Here is a 14,802-nt window from a genome sequence, read left to right on the forward strand (position 1 = left end):
GATTAACTCCAGGACCTCAAACAACAGCAAAAGTCTTCATTATCCTCTGATACATTTGAAGCAGAGGAAAAATGAGGGAGTAGTTTTGCCTTCGATTGTGATGGCAACATAAGTAGTTTTTTAAAAAGTTTTTTATTAGGCTTCTCTATTTCTCTAGTAATTTTCACGCTGATTTTCTCTAAAAGTGTACAAATGGAGCATTCAGCCTTCATAAGTAGTAGGCCTCCTTCCCACATAATCCTTGCAATGAATTAACCCCAAGGTGCTGCTTTTCAGCACAGGGTTCTTGGCATCCTTGGGAGGCACCTCAGATTCCCCTGGCACAGGCTGGGGAGCGTGGGGGGTTCAGGCAGGGTTGGGTGCCCAGGGACACAGGCTTGGCAAAAAGTCACTGGTGGGGCTCTGCTAGGCTTGGTTTTAGGGCCTAAATGATTTGGATCAGGAAGAGATACTGAGAAATACTGCTGACAACATGAAACTAGAAAGAGCTGTTGACTCCCTCGGAGGCGGCGAGATCTTGATAAATGTGAGGGCAGGGCAATCAGCAACCATGTGGAGTTTAACAAGGACAAGTGCAAATTCTGAGCCTGAGGAGTTGCAGGAGCTGAGTGTATGGACAGAGCAGGGAGTGAGGCTTGGAAAGCAGGGCTGTGAGAGGCACCCAGGGGTCCTGGCCATGGCAAGAGGGGTCTGAGCCAGTGTGCCCTTGTTATAAATGGATATGTTCAATTTGTCCAATTAATCAAAACAACGTTAGCTTTAGCAGCAATTTATTAATAACAGCAGTTGCATATAAATGAATACAATTAAAATATATGAGTTACATAAATTTGAGTAAATACAAAATTTAGCAGTAAGTAATTTAGTATAATAGAGGTTTGGTTCGAATAAAACATAAGCAAAACCGACTGGGGGTACAGGGAGGGATTCTCCCTTCCACAGGTACCAAATCAATTAGACTAAAAGTCTCACTTATATACTGTTCACCAATACATATCAATACAGAAGCTTCTAGAAAACTCCTAGTTTCTATTCCTAAAATCTACATCACTGTATTGTGTTGTGCATGCTTCACCAGTGGTCGGGGTCTCTCCTCCTTTCAGGTTCTTGTTTCGATGAAGGCTCTGGGTCTTCCTCAGTGTTCACGGTTTGAACCTGCACGTAAGCGCAGGCACATCATGCTTAGGGTTATATAATTAAATTTATGTCCCCACAACAGGTCTTAGTCCAGTGTCTAATGCTTTGGAATCATCCCAATTAGGCCCAATTCAAGATCAGGACTTTTTATTTCTAGACACTGTTTGTCAAACCTATATCTTTGTTTTACTACATCCTTCTACTCCCACATTAGAAGAATTCTATCTGCTTTATTTAACCATTTCCTTTTCCCTTTTCTTTATAACAATTAAATACAGTTTTCCTATTGATTATAAACCAACAATTTATCTAATAGAGTTACAGTTTAATTAGCACGAATCATTTATAACACCCTGGAGCCAGGTGGGCCATTCCTGCCCTGGGGCCACCACAGGCCGGCTGAGGGAGGGACTGCCCCGCTCCGCCTCGTGCTGCGGGCAGTTTTGGGTGCCACACAACGAGAAGGATATAAAGTTGTTGGAGAGTGTCCAAAGGAGGGACACGAGGATGCTGAAGGGTCTGGAGGGGCCACTCGAGGAGCGGCTGAGGGCGCTTGGTTTGTTCAGCATGAGGTCAGTGCTCATCGCGGGCTGCAGCTCCTCCCGAGGGGCGGCGGAGGGACAGCTCCGATCTCTGTGACAGGGACAGGAGCCAGGGAAGGGCTGGGGCTGGGCCAGGGGAGTTCGGGTTGGAGATGAGGGAAGGTTCTTCCCCCAGAGGGTTTGGGGCACGGCCCCGAGCCTGTGCTCCAGGAGCGTTGGGACAGCGCTGCCAGGGGTGCCCCGGCTGGGATTTGGGGTGTCTGTGCGGGGCAGTGTCGCTGATCCTGCCGTGTCCCGGGACATTCCCGCTCCATGGCGGCCCCGCCGCTCCCTCACGGCCGGCGGTGCCCCTGCCGTGTCCCGGGACATTCCCGCTCCATGGCGGCCCCGCCGCTCCCTCACGGCCGGGGGTGCCCCTGCCGTGTCCCGGGACATTCCCGCTCCATGGCGGCCCCGCCGCTCCCTCACGGCCGCGGGCGGCAGCGCCCCCTGGCGGCGCGGCTGTGCCACGGCTCCCGGCTCCTTCCGATAAACGTTAGAACAGCATCAGAACATCGGGACATTACAACTCATTAGAACATCAGAACAGCCCATCAGAACATTAGAACAACTCATTAGAACAACATCAGAATATCTCAGAATAACTCATTAGAACATCAGAACATTAGAACAACTCATTAGAACATTGCAACAACTCATTAGCACATTAGAATAACTCATCAGAACAACTCATTGGAACAGTTCTGATTGCGAGGCTTCCGACTGACCCAAGGGAATTTTGGGGGAAAGCTCAAAGGTCTTAATTGTTTTCATTTCATAGCCACTTTTGAAATCAATATCGCTAAGGGAAGAAGAGAGGTGCTGATTTTTTCTCAGTAGCATTATCAGATTGTAAGGAGGCATTTGCTTGGTAGACAATTCACAGAATGATTCCATGAACTGCTGTGGTTAGTCCTGTTTGCTGGGAAATGACATTTCCATCTTGAACATGCCCAGCTTCAAAATACATGGATTTTATTGCTTTTTATATTAAAGACCCTTCTGTTATCAAAGTGTTCTTTCCCCACGAGGCTCTTAGATGAAACAAGAATGTGGATATTTGTAACACTCCTGCAATTTCTTTGCAGTTAGATTTAAATTATGTAGATCCTGAGGCAAAGACTATTTGGTTTTGGTTATTTTATTTTATTGCAGACCATGCTGGGAAACTTTTCAGTGAAGTGTTATCCAGCTGTAGCTCTAGGTGTTCAGATACTGCTAAACACATGGAATTACTTGTACTTGTAGTGACAGATGGATAAGAAACTGTCCTTGCTAGAGCAAGTGCTGTTTAATTTCAATTACTAAAAGAAAGCCTGAGTTATTATTCCCATAAATATTATCCTGACTTGAGAATAAAATATTTTAAAATGTATTTGGGTGAGGGAGGGCGTGAATTTTACATTTTCCTTCCAGATCTGACCTACCCTTCCTCTGTTTTTCAGTCTTCTAAATGGTTCTCTGGTAACCCATTAATTTTTCAGATATCAGGAGAGCACAATATTCTTTTTTCTTTCCGGTGTTTGACTGTTTCCTAAGTGGCTTACAATTCCAGTTTTATGCTTTATGAACAGCAAAACTCCTGTGAATGTTCCTTAGCTCTGAAGAGGATTGTTCAGAATAAAATTATAGAATGGTTTGGGTTGGAAGGGACCTTGAATCTCATCCTGTTCCACCCCTGCCATGGCAGGGACACCTTCCACTGTTCCAGGCTGCTCCCAGCCCCATCCAGCCTGGCCTTGGGCACTTCCAGGGATCCAGAGGCAGCCACAGCTGCTCTGGGCACCTGTGCCAGGGCCTCACCCCCTCCCAGGGAAGGATTTCTCCCCAGTATCCCATCTAACCCTGCCCTCTGGCAGTTTGAAGCCATTCCCCCTTGTCCTATCTGCTTCCTGTTTCACAGCTGCTTCTAAGCATGATAAGCTCAAATTCCCTGTTCAAGGTCCAAAATAGCCCTTCAGAGAAACATCAGCCAGGGAGTGAGGAGGAGGTTCCTTAATAAAAATAATCTTATTCCCTGACTTAAATATTTCATTTACGTGGAACTACAACTGATTTTAAATTCCAAGCAAACAGCCCCAAACCCATACTGGACTCCCATTCTTCCAGGGACAATGAAACTTGCATCATACCTTTGGCATCTGTGCTGCTGTTTCCATTTCCACTGAGTAATTGCCGGAATTTCTGGGCCTGGCAACTCTGTCTCTGTCTCTGAATGCAGCTCAGGAATTGCTCCCTGGAATACAAAGGAGATCAGAAGGGACTGTGCTTCTCCAAGTGTCTGGGCAAACTGTCTGCTCCTTTGTTTCCATCCACGCTTTTAAATTTTTTGAGGTGTGTTTATTTGCTTTGCATCAGGCACTTGCATGCTGGGTCACTCTGCAAAGCTCATACAGGGCTGTTGAGAACTGCTTGGATGCCCTGGCAAATGCACTGGCCTTGTTTTCTTTTTTCAGGAGCATTCAGAATATGAATATTGAATATTGATTCTCCAGCTGGGAAGGGATTGTTTTGTCCAACTACCCTGTGAAGAGAACTTACTAACACCTACCATGAAGTTTCAGAGTTACACACTAAGCAGCAGAGATTCTGGAAAATATAAAAGCTAAAACCCAGGGCATCACTGTGATGTGGTAGGAACTGGAGGTGGTGTCCATGGGAAGAGCCCCTTTCACACATTTTTGCTGTAGCAACATCCCATTCTCAGCAGCAGAGTTTCCTTAACCAAAACACAGAACTGCTGGAGAGGAACTTTTGTCCCTGCTTCATGTTGCCTCTGGACATGAAGTAGACTTTGAAAAAGCAAGTTTAGTTGTTTCTGCTCCCCATTAATCAGTAGCACATTGTGGGCAGTTGACATTGATTTATCCATGAACCATCTCTGACAAAATTTAATGAATGCTCATAAAATGTTTTAATTTGGCATCATTTCCCTGGAAGGATTAGAAAAATAAGAAGATGCTTTGTTTCCCAGGAAACCTGGCCTAGAAGATAATAACATGATCTGTCAAACTGTGAAAAACACTAAGGAAAAACAGGTTATCAGAACTGTTGCTCAAGTTTAATTAGAAGGAATTCTTCTGTTATGTGTGATGGCTGAAGTCTTTTTGAGCTAATCTGGCTGTTTGGGTCAGCATGGAAAATGAGGAATGGAACTGATTCCATGATGAGTCACAGGGGGTCTGGGACATCTGGACAGGGATTAATTTATTTTGCCCAGGCCAAAGAGTCTCTGCTGTGGATTACAGTGGGAGCAGATCCCAGGAGAAGGGGGTCCCACTTGCACATGGACATTTCTCCTGTACTTACAGGCTTCTCAGGGAGAAGGATTGACCTTCTAATCCTCATTCTTCTGACCACCTTGAGACAGTGCCTGCTCTCAATGCCCAGTGGTAGAGGAAAAGGCTGTTTTTCCAGAACTTTTTTGTGCTCATTGCCTCTGGGCTCAGGAGGCTTCTACAGGTGAGGAGACATGTAACACAAGCAGTGTGGAGTGGAGATTTTCTGCAGAGATTGGGCCACTGGAGTGATCCCAGAACTGTAAGTTCTTGAGTCTTGTCCTAGCTCAGCCCCGTGGTTTACTCCCATATAATCTGTTGTTCTCTTTAGGGAATTAAAATCTAATACATAAAAAAGGGTCTAAGAGTGACTTATTTCATAGTCCTCTGGGACTGTTTATTACAGAAAGCCTATTGAAAAGCTCTGCTAATCTCTGAGCTATATTCCATCATCTTTTCCAACCTTAATGATTCTAGGAGCCAGAGGAGGGTATGCAGCTCTGCCCTTAGCCTGGAAAGCAGCAAGAGCAGAAACCCAGGGTGCTGTCCAGACACTGCCAGCCATTCCAGGAATACCCCTGGGGCAATCCCCTGGGGCATGTGGAATTTCATGCAGTCAGCACAGAGGTCCCAAAGGCCCTGACTCACAATCTGCAGCACAGGAGGGAACAAGCTGTTGCTGCTGTTGCTGCTGTCTTGACTAGAACATTGTTTGAGCCAAGTAAAAAAAAGGAAACTGCTCCAAAGGACAGTGGAAAAAAAGAAAGTTACTCAAATTCAAAGCTTATGCCTCAGGATCAAGGAAGTTTACTAGACAGGTTTTAAACTGCACATTTCTGTGGTCCTTCAAAAATGCATCACGGCTGGAATGTGAAATCAGAGAAGTGAGTGGTGAAACGTGCCACGTCTCCTTTCCCCTGACTGCCACCGGGGCTGGGCTGCTGTGCAGCACCATCAGAGATCCCAGTGCCAGCAGTGAGCTCTGGAGCAGGGTCAGCAGGGAGGGATGTGCTGCTGGGTGTGCTCCCTCCTGCACAGCTGCTGCAGCTGCCAGGAGATGAGGATTCCACTGACAGCAGCACCTGAGTGCCACTTGCAGGGTTTGCATCTTGTTGTGCTGGTGGAGAGGGTACCCAGCAGAGAGCAGAAATCCTTGAAGAGAAGTGTCTGATTCCACAAAGCTGCTTTAAGCTGGGAAGTGATGGAGGTTTAGGCATTTGTCCAAGTTTCAGTATAAGGACACAGCAGCAGGTGATGTATGAACTGTAGCAGGTGCTCAGTATCACAGAGGAATATTCCCTGAAACTCAAGGCAAAAGGAAACCTGAACACATTTATGGCTTGTAAAGATATAAATTTGTTTGTTGGTTAAACAGAAGAAAACAGGGGGTCTGAAGAAGCCTAGAAAGTCCATTTATTGTCCTATTTCTATCCTATTTATTGTCCTATCAGGACAATATTTATTTACTGTCCTATCAGGAAAGGCAGCTTTTAAAACAAACAAATAAGACAAATAACATTATGGAGTTTAAAAGTTTAATCATTATTAACATTTGGTTATTGTTATATCTGGGGCACCACCATGCTGCCTGCTCTACCCTTACTATGAAATGTGATTTTTTCTTGGCACAGAAAAACTCTGCCTGTGTTGTATCAGAAGAATATTTGGACACAGCACTCAGTTATCTGAGGGAAGTTTTGGTTTCTGTTCAAAGAAATCATCAGTCCAACATGTTTGCAATAAATGATTTTGTTAATTTTCTGGGAAGATTTCTCTGCAATTTAATGTGTCCTGCAGGCTGCAGCATGGCAAGGGCTCCACTTGAGTTCAGCTGGCAGCAGCAGTGCCTTCAGTGCCTTTCTCCTGCTCCTCCTCACTTCAGGAGCAAATTTCTTTGCTGGGCTGCACCTTGAATTCAATGGTTTTAACCCAGCTCTTTCACATGCACCATCAATTTGGAGGAACATCGGGCTCCAGAGCCACTGATTAAATATAAAATTATCCCTGCAGGATGAGGGGCTGAGGACAGAATCCCAGTCAATGGCTGAGGAGTCCAAAGAGCTTTTCTGAATTCTACCCCAAGTTACTCCTTTGCAAGGACAAAACAGAAGGGAAAGGTTCAAAATGAGCTTTGTTGTATGGATGGTTTCTTCTCAAATAAACAGTTTTCCATCTTCCATGGAAATTTGCTAGAAAGCAGAGGAACTGAGGAGAGGAGGAACTTTTAAAAATGATGTATCCAAAGCTATTCTTGTGCTATTTATACAAAGCCTTTGCATCAGTAACTGCATGTTAGAGAGGTACAAGATGTCCTTCCAGAGCAAATGTACTCAGACTAATTCAGACATATTTGGCAACTCATAAAGGTGTTTAACTGTTTAACTGTGGATCTGGGTAGAAAAGTCAAGTACTTTGGACTTTAAGACTGAAATTAGATGCTAATAATGGCTGATGTTTATCTCAAGAGCCTGCCACTAAGACCAAAATATCTATTTTAATGCTAATTTCAAATTTTTCATGCAATTTTCAAATCAACTCATAAAATCACTATTTATTGCATATTACTTCACTGAGTTCTATAAACCTGCTCCCCTTCCTCAGTTCCTATTAACCCCTATAAGAAACACTCTTCAGGACTGTTAAAACATTTGCAAGTGTGAAAAGGAAAGAGGACATAATTCCTATTTCACATGGATCCCTATTTCATGATAGAATCTCATTTTCTGTCCCATTCACATGAGTGCTGCCTTTCTGCTTCTGGCTGGAACACTTGAAGGACATACATTGATGTGATTGTGGTGTGATGATGTTTGGGTACAAGAAGAGAAAATTTCCATCAGGGAGAGTCGATCTGAGCACAGCTGTTGCTGCTGCTGCTGCTTGGGGACTTGCCAGTGTTTTAAATAGACTTCTACATTTTCCCAGGTCTAAGAAGTAGTAGGAAAGGCTGTTAAGACTGGAGTAGGATTAAGTGTTTAGGAAAAATTAGGGGAAAGGTATTGGAGTTTTCGTGCCTGGCTGTGAAGTGCAGAGGAGAATTGGAGAAACCCATTTCCAGTGCTCCAGTCTGGGTAACCTCGAGCCAAGGGACAGGATTCTTCCTTTGAAATCATCCCACAGCTCAGCCTGCCCTTATTTCCATTATTGTCACTCTAATTTTTCTTCTTCTGATCTTCTTAAAACAAACATCACTGAATTCCAGCAGGCCAAACTGGGAATGTGCTCCTCCTCTTCCTACCCCACATTCCCAAGCTGTTTCCTTTCGTGTTTACTGGCAGCTCCCATCAAGTGGACAGGCCATTGGTGCTACCAGAACATACATTCATTTCTCTGGCATTTCTTTCAAGTCAACTCTGAGAATTTCACTACTGTGCAAGATATCTGAAACAATATCAGCCTGTGCTCTTCCCATTTCCACCTTCAGTCTGGAAAAAACAAACCCATTTGGTGCCTGAGTCTGTTCGCTCACATGGTGTGCACACGACTGGAGCTAAATCAGAATTAGCTAAAACAGGAAGCTTATTTCAAAGCCTGTGCAGCCCAGCCAGGAAAGCTTCCAGAAACATGTGCTCTGAGATGATCTCAGCACGTTCATTATTCAGACTGTGAATAGCTTTAAAAGGGCCAAATTTCTTCGGGTTGAATCAGCTAGGAAAGTAATTCAAATGGAGCAGCAAGAATCTCTTGAGCAGTTCAGGGAATGTTTGTTGGAGCCACTAAAAATGCAGGAGGTAGAAAAATAAAATCGACTTTGATAAATATGTAGTCAAAATTTGGGTTTATAAGAAACTGGAAAAGTAAATAGAATATATTTTTTTGTAGAATGGTGATGCACTAAACCCTTTTATATCAAGAAAAACAATGGAATAACAGCAACACTCCACAGGCAGATATAATGGTCATGAAAATATCAGACATGTTGAGTAAATTTTGCTATTTTGGGCATCAAGTGAAAGCAGCCATAACTATCATTCAGCAATTTTATAAAAAAATCACAATCATCATTAATTTTGCAATCAACCTGTTTTTCAGAGTAGTTTAAGTAATGAAATTCTATGGATCTACAGAAATGCTTCAAACCAAAGACAAACCCTCTCATTTCATACCAAAAACTTGGGAAAAAAAAAGCATGGACTGGATGTTCTGAAACCACACTAGAGGGCACTTGAGCTGCTTCATCTTGAGTAGGTAAAGGTCAGAATAGTAGGATACTAATCCAGCAGCAGCAGTGGACTGAACTGAACATGGGAATGATCAGGAATTGTCAATATTAGGTTGCTAGAACAATCAGTGATTTTCCCCAACAGCCTAATGGGGGGAAATAGATGTGAATTTCCAGGTCTGAATTTTACTTCTGGGTACTCCGAGCTATTAGGTGGAAATAATGTAAAAATTGCTGATTGATTGCAATAGTGTTTTGTCTTTGTACATGGATCATACACAGAAATGTGGGATACTTTGGGAGTTTCATGAAAATCTAGTCTCAAACAGAGCAAATGTCTGGAGAGCTGAGCTGCTCTTTGTTCCCACTGTGATGTCTTGCTCCTGTCCTGTCCCCATTTGGAGTGTGATGCCCTAAAATGATTGATTTTGTGGGAATGCAGTCAACAGCATTTGACAGCCTTTCTGTGAAGTATCCATAATAAATACTGAAGGCTAGGAAGGTACTGAAGACCCCACTGACTATAACCCACTTTCAGAGGTTTGGTTAAAAAAATTAATATGCTGATCTGGTTCCCAAAGTGGAAAACACCCACAGAAGTCTGAGTGTGTTTAGCTGGAGAAAAGGAGGCTCAGGGGGGAATTTCTGGCTCTGCACAACTCCCTGACAGGAGGGGACAGCCAAGGGGGGTTGGGCTGTGCTCCCAGGGAACAGGGACAGGACAAGAAGAAGTGACCCAAACTGTGCCAGAGGAGGTTTAGATTGGATATTGGGGAAAATTTCTTCACTGAAAGAGTGATGAGACACTGGAAGAGCTGCCCAGGGCAGTGGTGGAATCACCATCCCTGGCAGTGTCCCAAAGTGGTGTGGATGTGGCACTTGGGGACAGGGGTTAGTGGTGAGCACAGCAGGGCTGGGGGAATGGCTGGAATTGATAATCCTCAAAGGTTTTCCAGCTGAATGATTCCATGGTTCTCTGATCTCTCAGGGACCAAGGCCTCCCTGCCTTTGGTGCTGAGCCCCACGTTTCCAGGTGCTGGAGCCCAGCCCAGAGCAGCTCCTGGGCACCTTCTCTGCCAGTGCACAGCCCCACTGACAATTCATTGCCTGCAGATGACCACGATGTGTTTGTAAAACAAACTCTGGCTGCCTCAGAAGCAGGAGGCACTGGAGTGGCTGAGTTTCAAACAATTCTCCTTTTGCCCTGACAGGCATAACCAAACCAACCAAACCCCAGCTCGCAGCAGCTCCACTCCATCATCACTGAAGCAAAGCTACAAGCTGCAATTAAATTCCTGGGCAGTTTACAGACTTTCTGGTAAATCAGGTTTCTTAGGAAGGGCATGGACTGTCTGTCTGTACTGTGGAACACACAGTTTTTTGCAGATCACACTCCCCCAGTCACAGGGAATTGCTGGCCAGTTTTGTGACCTTTCTGTCCATGTTTGCTGCTCCTCAGCCTCTCATCTTTCCCCTTCCTTTGCCCTCATGAGACCCCACCTGCAGCAAATCTTAAAAAAGCTGCAGTTGAATTGCTTCCTGCCACTTCTGCCTTTCAAGACATGTTTCCCCACGAATATCCAGGCACAGTGGGAGCTTTCCTGCTGCCAGCAGTGAGGTGGGACACGTTTGTTGACAGGCTGACACGTGCAGCACGTCCTTGCAGCGAGGACAAGCTGTGTGCAGAGGGAAGAGCCTTGGGAGAGCTGGACAAGCCCTCACAGGATCCAGGAGCCACCTCAGACCTCTGTGCATTCCATTCCAATGCCAGGTATGCTCTTTTGATCTGGCTCCAGGAGCAAGGAGGCACAGAGTGAGGCAGGAGCACCTCCATCCCTGTTCCATGCATGAGGAGAGGGGGAGGATGTCCTGTAGCAGATGCTGGTTTTGCTTTTTTGGAGCACTATTGGGTTGTGCTTGGGACCTGTTAATGAGAGTAATGCAAAAGCTGAGTGGGATGGAATGATGGAGACACAGATCTGGTTTTTACTACTGACATATTGATCTAATCTTTCCATGCTTTCCATGTATATCCTGGATATTTATGGCATAAGAACATACCACTAGAAACACTGAGCACCCAAATCCTCCAATTTTTATCACTTCTGTAAAGCTCCTCTTTGAAGTATCTTGAAGGGGATTTTTTGCAGTTTAGTTATAATCGGAATTTAGAGCACATGGGTAATAAAATGAGTTATTCTGTAGTAACTTCCTGAACAGTAACAGTGCTGTGTATGGGGAACTTGTCTGTCTAAAAGGAGCATATCCTTTAAAATTGAATAAATTTTGCCTCCCTGGGAGGAGTTTTCTATGCCTGGAAAAAGAAGAAATTGCCTTCCTTCGCTGAGAGGAGGTTTTGCAAATATATTTTGTTGTTGTTGGGTTTTTAAATTAATTTCATGTTGATTTTTTTTTTAAGCAAATACCATGACTTGAAGTTTTTAGTGAACTCCCTCCTTCCCGAGTGTTTTTGGGTAGAATAGAGAACAGAAATTAAAGTTTAGGAAAATTCTGAGGGTAATTACTTTGTTCTTTAGCTTAAATTAGATTGTTTCCATGACAATCCTTCAGTTAATTGCACTTAAGCCACTTAATGCCACAGTTTCTTCTGGGCTTCCTGTGCTGCTGCATGTGTGACCTGACAGGAGCTGTCTTAGCAAAACAGCTGAAATTGCATCAGAGAGGACTCAAAGTACAGAAAGGAAAAGAGAAGTGAGGAAAAAGAACAGAACAATGGACAATAAGTGTGAGCCTGACCCAAACTGCACAGGGAGCTGGAGGGTGATTTAGGCAGAAAGAAGGAACAAGAGCAAAAACTTCACCCCTGGGTTCAAAGCTCTCACAGGAGCCCCTCCAGTTGCTGAGGTCAAACATGGAAGAGATGACTGTAGAGATTTAGGGTGTCTGGAACTTTCAACTTTCCAATTAAATCACAAAACAGTGCTCTGAACATGGAGAAACATGCAGGAAAAAGCTGTGTGATGCCACATGGACAAGAGGTAAATTTAAAAAACAGTCCATGGGCAGAGTTGGCAACAGATCTGGATTCAGGATTTTGACATGTTACTGAAAAAGCACAATTTCAGATTTTATATAAGGAATTGTTTCTCTAAGCTGTGTGGCTGAAGAAAACAAGATAAATGTGAGTCAAGATCATTTTCTAGAAGTCAGTCCTTCTCCTTGGATGTTTCTGGTAATATAACCTGCACCAGTTCCCTTGTGCCTATCAGGTGAAATTGGGTGATGTTGTGTTGGCCAATGTTGTCTTTTACATAACCTGGATAATGTAATGGGAATTCTGTCAGGAATTTATGAATGACAACAAAGCTGTAAAATGCTGCCAGAATGGAGGAGGGCAGAACTCGAATTACAAATGACAGATTGGGGAAAACCTCTAAAAGAGCAGCTATGACTTAATCATAGCATAGAGGATCATGGATTTGTGTAGGAATAATCATAATCACAGGGGCAGCATTGGGAGAGATGGCCAGGTGAGGTCTGCAGTGAGGAATTTGGGAGATGCTGAGAGCTGAGCAGAAAATACTGCAGGGAAGGAGGCAGCCCCTGGTCCCAGTTTGGGGGTGACCATGACAATCAGCACTCACAGCCCCTGTGGGGTTCTGCTCCCCAGGAAAGGTGGGGACCACTAGGGGACAACCCAGACCAACTTTCAGCTCTCTGATCCCTCTTGGAGCTGCAAACATGAGATCACTCCAGGATATCTCCTGCATATGTCCTACATATGTCTCAAGTCTTTACTGTGAACTCTGCAAAGAATAAAATAAAAGCACAGCCCAGATGAGGTGGTATCAAAATGTAGGAAAAAAAAAGCTTAGAATGTAGGGAAAAATATCCAAGTGACAAAATCTGGATGAATTTTGTTCCTTCATAGCTTTGTGATTAGAATCCTGCTTTCTGTCTTTCTTTGGCTGTCCTGTTTGATTGCTCAGAAATGAGGGAAGTCTAAACACATTTCCTTGGTTCTTACAGTCAGTAGCTGAATGTATTTTTTTCCAGCTCTCCACTGCACTTGCAGGCCAGGTAACTTCTCATGGGTGCCTTGGAAAATTCCTGGTGCTGTTCAAAAGCTGCTGGAAATCACTGGTGCCTCTGATGTTGGCCTATATGGGGCTTTCTTCTGTGACTTTCACAGGTCCTTGAGAATTAAGCACTTCTGCTGGAATTGAGATTGTGTGGGAGGGTCACCATTCCCAAATCTTTTTTCTTTCCATCCACATCTCTTGGGGTTTCTGTGCCTGCTGGTTGTGTGCCACTTGTGCCCTGTTGCAAACACTTGGGGAGATACAGATTTGTTCTGGTTCAGGATCTTTTAAAGCTCTTCAGGTAAAAATTACTTTTTTAGTGTAGAAATGGGACCATCCACCAGCCTTACCTGCCATGATGACTTCTCTCTTCTGATCCTGTACAGGGGAGGATGTGGATAGGGTGGGTTTAGATCAGATAGGTAGAATTAGGGTGGATTAGGAAGATTAATTAGGAAGAATTTCTTCCCTGGAAGCGTGGGCAGGCCCTGGCACAGGGTGTCCAGCTGTGGCTGCCCCTGGATCCCTGGAAGTGCCCAAGGCCAGGTTAGATGGGGCTGGGAGCAACTTGGGGTAGTGGAATATATCCCTGTCCATGGCAGGGATGACTCTGGATGGGATTGAAGTTACCTTCCAACCCAAACCATTCTGTGGTTCTACAATTTTATGACCTCATCAAAACAATTCTCATTATTGAACTTTTTTTTTTTTTTTTTTTTTTTTTTTTTTTTGTCCCCCTGAGCAGGAACTTCCCTGTCAGTTTTTTGTGGCTGCAGTGATTCTGGGCTGAGCTCAGATATCAGAGTACCCTTGGTCCTGTATTCCTGATGAAATGTCAACCAACATTTATATGTGCATTGAGTATTGTATGACAAACCTGGCAATTTGCAGCTTCCCTATAAATGCCACTTTGCATAGCAAATATTTTTCACTAAGTATCATCTGTCTTGCAGGTTTGGTTTCTTCCAGGATAACAAACCCCTCCTCTGTGTGCAAGAGTTTTTCTCTTTCCTAGAGTTGCACACTATTTACTGGGATACAGCCTCAGTAAAAAGAACCATAAGGCTGAGTTCAGATCCTCCAAGGAGGAATATGGCTGAAAGCAGCTCAGGTCTCTGCACTGAGCTGTTAAGGCTGAGCTTCCAAGTTTCTAATCAAAAGCTGAAACCAGATGGAAGTAAAATGTGAGGAATAATATGAAAAATATGTTGCTGAGGAGATCAAATGGAAGAGAGAAAATGAAAATGTTCTCAATTGACTGCAGGGTTCCTTCAGAAGCAGCTTTGGAGGAGTCACATGGCTCATCCTACACCTTTAATTTGTCCCTGGGTGCAGCCAGGTGAAGCCAAGTGGAGCCTGTGGGCTTTGTCACAGTGCTTGTGCCAGCACTGAGTAGCTCAAGTTTTCTGTGTTACTAAATCAGATTTAGGAGCCTGATGGGTTTTTTGTGCTCTCCAAAGGCTCTCCCTGCAGTTACCAGCTGGAAGGACAATAATTGGAGGTGTCTGCTCTGCAGGTAAAACTCTGCTGTTTCTTTATTTGAGGCAGTTAGGATGAGTTTCTCTGAACAGTAAGATTTAGAAGGACCTGAAACCTCCTGA

The sequence above is a fragment of the Oenanthe melanoleuca genome, chromosome 26 (assembly GCF_029582105.1).
Source record: "Oenanthe melanoleuca isolate GR-GAL-2019-014 chromosome 26, OMel1.0, whole genome shotgun sequence".
In the NCBI taxonomy this organism is placed as follows: domain Eukaryota; kingdom Metazoa; phylum Chordata; class Aves; order Passeriformes; family Muscicapidae; genus Oenanthe; species Oenanthe melanoleuca.